Source organism: Ursus americanus, chromosome 6 (assembly GCF_024610735.1).
Source record: "Ursus americanus isolate L20-20 chromosome 6, mUrsAme1.1.p, whole genome shotgun sequence".
Lineage (NCBI taxonomy): Eukaryota > Metazoa > Chordata > Mammalia > Carnivora > Ursidae > Ursus > Ursus americanus.
This window is the reverse complement of record NC_142132.1, coordinates 72,263,808-72,270,049: the sequence shown is the minus strand read 5'-3', so window position 1 is coordinate 72,270,049 and position 6,242 is coordinate 72,263,808. Positions and strand designations below refer to the sequence as shown.

The window sequence follows — 6,242 nt, the reverse complement described above, 5'->3', positions numbered from 1 at the left end:
AGAATAGCTATTTAATGCATTGATCTGTAGGACTACAGTGCTTGGCATATAGGAGATGGTATCTAATTATTATTTTTTATTATATTTTTATCATTATGGGAAAGAAAGACCTTTCCTCTTTTCACCAGTGTTCCTAAGCTGGATGGACAGCATGGTATTATTTACACTTAAGCTTTATCCCTGAAATAGCTAATAAAATAAAGGGGTTAATTTGATTCTGAAAAACATCAAACTATTGTCATTTTTATTCAATGTTATTGTTTCTATCATTAATGACCTACTTACCTCTGAACTAAAATTTGTATTTGTTTACTTTCTCTTCAAGCTGGATCACTCAGTTCCCTCCATGCCAATCCATGTCCACAACTAGGAAGGAATGTAGGAAGGTTCTTACTGGTAAAAAGTGCTAAAGGCTGAACAGGCTTCTCTGAGAAGGACTGGAATACAAGAGAACCATGTGGCCATTAACTCAGCTAGGAGAGGTCCTTCAATAAATCAGAAATGAGACAGCTGCCAAGATCATGCAGGACAGAGACACTTATTCTCAGTTTCTCAACATATCATATACATGTTCTTTTGGGGAAATGTTAAAAGATTCAAATGCTTGTTTCGAATCTATAGTTCAGATTGTGTTACTGGACACTATGAAGGGCTATTGGGCAAATCTTTTGTTAGAGATGAGATAACCAAATAACGCTTATTTTCTTATTTCAAAAGAATCATTTCCCCATGAACAGAGTTTACTCTTAAATATACTAGATAGGGGGTGCCTGGATGGCTCAGTCGGTTAAGCATCTGACTCTTGATTTCAGCTCAGGTCATGATCTCAGGGTCATGTGATCAAGCCCCACGTCAGACTCTGTGCTCAGCTCAGAGTCTGCTTGAGGTTCTCTCTCTCCCTCTCCCTCTGCCCCTCCCCCTGCTTATGTGCTCTCTCTCTCTCAAATAAATAAATAAAATCTTAAAATATACTGGATAATAATCCGAAATACAATTCCACATAAACTCTTAACATGCGCATTGGTACCAAATGCAGGTGCTAATATCCCTCCCTTTCAATCCATCAAAGCATTATCTCATGGGTGCACAAATAGTTTGCACTTAAATTTTATTGAAGTTATGTTGGATATTGATATTAGAAAGGAAAGGACTAATGATAAGAAACTGAGAAGCCTATAAAACTAGCCAAATCAGATAAGCCAGAGATATATCTCACAGGAAAACAAACAAAAAATACTCATGTATTTGAATCATGAAAGATGAAAGGATCATTCATGAGCATTTATCCTTGATGTTACTTAGTGACAAGGCACTTATCTCTCCACCACTTCATTAGTGGGAATATATGCAGAGCAAAGAGGAATGCCCTGTTCTCCTGTTTTAGCACACTTTATCCCAGAAGACTCCGGAATACACTAGTCAAAATGAATCATCCTTTAAAGATTAAATTAACCATAGGAAAAGTAACAGAACAAACAGAATTTTTTTATTCCAAATACATTGCCAAAATGCCTGCAACACAGTAGATCTTCTGTTGTTTGTAGAATGGTTGTATGACAGTCAATGAAGGAAGTGCCAAATAATCATAAATACACAAATATGGGTCAGTCAAAAGACGAGAGAAGAGCTATCCAAGAAATCATATTTGGCAAGTAAGCATCCAACTTAAGGGCTAAGAATATGATAATAGCAGTGCTGTATACGCATTTCCTCATTTATCCCCCCTGATTACCCCCCATGAATTCATATTCTCATTCAATCTCAGAGATGAGAACGAACACTGAACTTCCACAGGGTTATGGATTCGCCCAACCTCACGAAGGATGCCAAACTGCAGTCACTATGGTATACTGAGTCACAACAGCAACAAAAGCGAGAGCATATAAAAAAAGACTCATATTCAGAGATCAAGTCAACCCTTTAACGATGTTTGAAATGACTTATACAAATGCCAAAGGGCGCCTGGGTGGCACAGTCAGTTAAGCCTCCTACTCTTGGTTTCGGTGGTGATCTCAGGGTCATGAGATCAAGCCTCGCGTGCTCAACGCAGACTCTGTTTAAAATCTCTCCCTCTCCCTCTGCTCCTCCCCACTGCATGTGCTCCTGCTCGCTCTCTCTCTAAAATAAATAAAATCTAAAAAAAAAAAAAAAAAAGCCAAATGCCCTTTGTTTATATGGAATTGACCACAGCTCTTACAGACTGGGCAATGACACTAAATATCAATAGATTTGAAACCCATGACTAAGTACATTGTTTTAGCAATTTCTTGACTTTGGCTGAAACAGAAACAACTTCTCTCCTAAGAAATATTCAAAACATCCAAATAAACTAATGAGGTACAGTGGAATCCCTTTAAAACATTAGAGCACAATTTATGACAAAATGTAGTACTTACTTATAATAATTATTGATTTACTGACAAGAAGTACTATATTGTATTTGTATTTTATTTATTTATTTATTTTTTTGGTTACCATGTCTTTTACTTTATTTAGTTACCATGCTTAGAAGTACCATATTATACTCACAGGGGCAGTATCCCTTGGTGCTTAAGATTAAAATCAGATTATCTGGACTCTACTACTTTTCAACTCTGTGTCCCTAAAAAAAGTCCTTAATTTCTCTATACCTCAGTTTCTCCGTGTGTAAAGAAAATAATAGTAATTATTTCATAGAATTGTCAAGAGGATTATATAAGTTAACACATGAGGGGTGCCTGGGTGGCACAGTCGTTAAGTGTCTGCCTTCGGCTCAGGGCGTGATCCCAGCGTTATGGGATCGAGCCCCACATCAGGCTCCTCCGCTGGGAGCCTGCTTCTTCCTCTCCCACTCCCTCTGCTTGTGTTCCCTCTCTCGCTGACTGTCTATCTCTGTCAAATAAATAAATAAAATCTTTAAAAAAAAAAAGTTAACACATGAAAGGCACTTAGAAAAAGATGTAGCATATATTAAGGACTCAGTAAATTTTTCTAATTATCATGATCATTACCCCATCTAAATATAAATAAGCTATATTATGATGGAGTTCTATTCTGTTTCCAAAACATCAATGGACTCACTAGCATTAAATAACATACGCTATTAAAAAAATAGAAGATTGGTGCATCCATGACAATGTACCCAAACTGGAAGTATATGTCTTCTGCATCTTAATTTCTCATGTTTTTCCTGTGCAGGAGGAAAGAGGAGAAGGGAGACCACTTGGAAGTTGCCTCAGTGAGAAATCTCAAAGGTTTAGAGCATTGTCTATACGATGCTTGGTCCCTTATCCTCTTTATTTGCTTGTTTTCTTGCTGAAATGGAACCTCTGAACCTTCTTTCCAATCATGTTAGGAATAATGCAGGGTATATATTAACCAATTTGTGAGTTCTATCGTGCTTTATTTGGGTCACATTCACTGAGCAAATACTCCTTTTCTGCTTATTCTGCATCACATTACACAGTCTGAAAAGTTTTGGAGTGCATATTTTCGTCTCATCTCTTGGACTCATTATACCATATTTTAACACCCAAACTGCACTCACTAGTTCACATAACATCATAGTTGAAACCATGTCAGTGAGTCAAATGGGAGAATTTTTTTCACCTCGACTGGTTCATGCTGGCTATTGTGGCGAGTCAGTTATTTCTGTTCATTCATGGTCAATACAGGCTCCTCACTGGCCACAACTCATGAGCAAATTTAGGTTAGCTCATTGGCTGCTGCTGAAGGGGTTAATTGAAAGTATTTTCACTCAGAATAAACTTCTGTAATACGGGGGGGGGGGGGGGACGGTTAGGTAAGATACAGTTTTACCTGGGGCACCTGGATGGCTCAGTTGGTTGACCATAGGACTCTTGGTTTCGGCTCAACTCGTTGTCGCATGGTCATGAGATTGAGCCCCATACGGGGCTCTGTGTTCAGTGCAGAGTCTGTTTCAGATTCTATCTCCTCCTCCCTCCCCCTTCTGCACCTCTCCCTGCTCATGCTCTCTCTCTAAATAAATAAATAAAATCTTTTAAAAAAAGATAGTTTTTAACTATTTTTAACAAAATTTACAGAAAAAGTCAAACTTAAAATCAAGCTTGCTTTATGTCACAGTGTAGGCTTGTGAAACTAAAGAGGAGTGCTGCCAGAGCCTAAAATACCCAGACAGCTTTTACTGTCCCCACCCCTGTGCTCCCCGGTCTGTCCCCCAGCTTCTGGGAGCCCTTGCACAGTCAAAAGATCACTTTGGAAAAGACCTACTTGTTTTAGTCCTCACCTCATTACGGTGATGCCACACATGGTTACCAGCCCTCCTAAATAATATTCGACCTCATCTCAAGTGGATATGGCTGATATTTTGCTGGGGAGACTAATAAATCAATACATATTTCACTGACCACATTGTCCTTCCTTGTCCCTGCCCTAAGCTACTGCTTAGATTTGTCGTTAGCACGCAGCAAAAGCACCATGGAGTAATTATCTTGTCATTTAGGAAGGAAATATAACTTTCTTTGGATGGGATCTTGGTCTCTACATGCAATGCAGAAAGTTTTAGAAGACAGAAGTCCTGTTGATTAATATAAAGAAATGAGGGTGGTTTGTTTCTCAAGGGTATTAGGTAGAGTCATTAAAAATGAAGACCACTCAAAATGTAGTCCCTTAGTGGTAAAAGATAAGCTGCAAATAACTGAATGGCAAAGGAATCAAGCTCATTTCTATTAATTTTCTTAGTTTTTCCTACTAAATACTTTTATTAAGCTATTTGAACTTACTGCTTAACATTTACTGCATTTAATTTCACCAGGAGGGAGGGAGAGAACACACATACAAATAAGGCCACACATTAACAGAGAAAGAGCTAAAAGGAAGAAAGCCAAAGGGCGAAGTAGACACTCTTGGAAGCCTGGACAATGTTGTTCACCAAGGAGATGACATCAGGAAAATGTAAATGCCAAAACATCCCTAAAATCATCAGTGGATGAAATATGGTTGATTATATAAAATTGAGAACTAAATATACTTAAAATTATGATTCTAGTAATGTCAAAACCGTAAGTTTAAGAAACAGATTCTTGAAAAAAGTGATTGAAATGAAGTTGGATGGAAACCCATTTATGAGAATTTTTAAAAAACACATCAGGTCAAATAAAAGTGAATGCATGGGAAGGGATAATATTTTACTTACAAGGAAGGGACTAATTGCCCTCATTGCTTTTCCTAAATATGAGTTTTATGTTTCTTTTTGGCCAATTTTTAGCTCACGGAGTCAATTTTATGCTTAGAAATTATTTAGCAAGGTATATGCTTGAGATTTTCAAATTCACTTTCCTTTTACTGAAACACACTATGTTCATAAATCGCTGATCCTTTGTCACCTTACTTTCACATTTCAGCTCCAGTAAATGTCTTTAGGTGTCCTCACTAATGTCTTTGTCAATTTTCAATTCCACATAAATGCAGAAGGGAAGATATTTATCTCAACTAAATGTCAAAATTATATTTTGAATTAGCACGCCTTGCTGTTTCCACCACTACTTCATTTCATTTTTAAATACTGTATTTGCCATTTGCAGTATTAGCAGCAATGCAAGACTCTGAGTAAAAGAGTTTCTTCATATTTTTATGCATCTGTAATTATAGGAGGGCTTACAAGTAGACATACTGTAATGTCTTTAAAAAGCAATGCTTGTGCTCATTTGGGGAGCACATATACTAAAAATTGGAATGATACAGACAAGATTAGCATGGCCCCTGCACAAGGATGACACTTAAAAATAACTTACTTCAGACTTCCAAGCATAATTATTTTCCACCACTGAAGATTCTTTTTATTAATAAAGCAGTACTATTGATTTAAGTAATTTACATTAAATTGCACTTATTTAGTGTATACAATGTGATGAGTTTTAAACATGTATGAACACCATGAAACCATGACCACACCCACATAATAAATGTCTATTACTACCCCAAATTTCCTCTTGCTCCTAGTAGCCCCTCCATCCCACCTCTGCTTGTCCTCATTATCCCCAAGCAACAGCTGGTCGGCTATCAGTCCCTAAATATTAGTTTGCATATCCCAAAAGTTTACAAAAATGTAACCGTACGTTATGTGCTTTTTAAAAAATATTGCCTTCTCTCATTTCACACAAGTGTTTTGAGGTCCTTCCATGCTGTTGCATGTATCAAGGACTCACTCTTTTTTATTGCTGAATCATATTCAATTGTACTATACCACAGTCTGGACATCCACTCACCTCTTGGTGGACATT

General features: G+C 37.3%; 1 non-coding gene across 1 annotated transcript; it reads left to right on the top strand.

Annotated features, from left to right (window-relative positions):
• The first annotated feature begins 5,658 nt into the window (after nucleotides 1-5,658).
• LOC123783156 (U6 spliceosomal RNA) lies at nucleotides 5,659-5,764 on the top strand. Its single transcript, XR_006777138.1, has one exon. It is a non-coding gene; the product is annotated as a U6 spliceosomal RNA (small nuclear RNA).
• The last annotated feature ends 478 nt before the right edge of the window (nucleotides 5,765-6,242 follow it).